The sequence below is a fragment of the Myotis brandtii genome, unplaced genomic scaffold (assembly GCF_000412655.1).
Source record: "Myotis brandtii unplaced genomic scaffold, ASM41265v1 scaffold357, whole genome shotgun sequence".
Lineage (NCBI taxonomy): Eukaryota > Metazoa > Chordata > Mammalia > Chiroptera > Vespertilionidae > Myotis > Myotis brandtii.
The window spans coordinates 80,060-81,163 of NW_005363729.1; the positions used below are offsets into that span (position 1 = coordinate 80,060).

The following is a 1,104-nucleotide window of genomic DNA, read 5'->3' on the forward strand; positions in this document are numbered from 1 at the left end:
GGGCTGCCCCACACCCCACCCACCCCACCCCCCGGGCCACGTCCCCCGCCCGAGCCTCTGGGCCCAGGCACCGAGCTGGGCCCGCTGGAGGGAGGGTCCGAGGCCCGTCCCGTCCCGTGATGTGTGTCCGTCCCCTGACGTGTGTGTGTCCCGTGACGTGTGTGTGTCCCCTGTGACGTGTGTCCGTGCTTTGCATTCACAGGCACGGAGCTCAAGGGCCAGGCTGTAATCTGCAAGCTGGCCCGCTGGGCGGGAGCGGCCCCTGCCCGGCCTGTGTGCCCATCTCTCAGGTGAGCGCCGTGCCCACTGCAGGTGCCCGGCGACAACGGTGAACATCTGAGGCGGGAGCGGGAGGGAAGTGCCCCTGAGAGGAAGGGTGGCTCTGCCGGCGCCTCCTCTCTGAAAGGATGGGCATCAGCCAAGGGGCCGGGGACCAGCAGGGCCCGAGGTCCCAGGACACAGGCCTGCCCTGCACGGGGAACTGCATGCTTTGGGGAAGGGCAAGTCCTGCCCGCAGGGCTGGCTGAGGACCAGCAGGGCCCAAGGTCTCAGGACGCAGGCCTGCCCTGCACGGGGAACTGCATGCTTTGGGGATTCGCGGACACCAGCGGGTGCTGGCGACCTGACACGGGGGGGCCGCCTGATTTGAAAGCAAAGGCCCCGGCCCGGCCGCGTGGCTCAGGGGTTGAGCGTCAACCTATGAACCAGGAAGTCACACTTCGATTCCTGGTCAGGGCACAGGCCCGGGTTGCGGGCTCCATCCCTAGTGGGGGGCGTGCAGGAGGCAGCCGATCCATGATTCTCCATCATCATGGATGTTTCTCTCTCTCCCTCTCCTTTCCCCTCTAAAATCAATAAAATATATTTAAACATAAAATATAATAAAAAATAAAAGCGAAGGCCCTGCGAGAGGGGATCGAGCCCTCATGAAGCAGAAGAGGCCGGAATCAAAGAACCGTCATCCACGGGATCCCACTTCGCCCTTTTGTAACCCAGTTCCAGCCTCGGGCAGATGGAGGGAGTGTGGGCTGCTCATGGGCCATTCCCATGGGGGCATTCCCGTGGGGGCACTTATGGGGGGGCATTCCTGGGGGGCAGCCCTGG

General features: G+C 64.1%; 1 protein-coding gene across 1 annotated transcript in view; it reads right to left on the reverse strand.

Annotated features, from left to right (window-relative positions):
- The window catches only part of COL5A1 (collagen, type V, alpha 1), a gene marked incomplete at its 5' end in the record, with an annotated part of 94,117 nt that overhangs the window by 45,041 nt on the left and 47,972 nt on the right, over window positions 1–1,104 (reverse strand). The window lies entirely within an intron of this gene.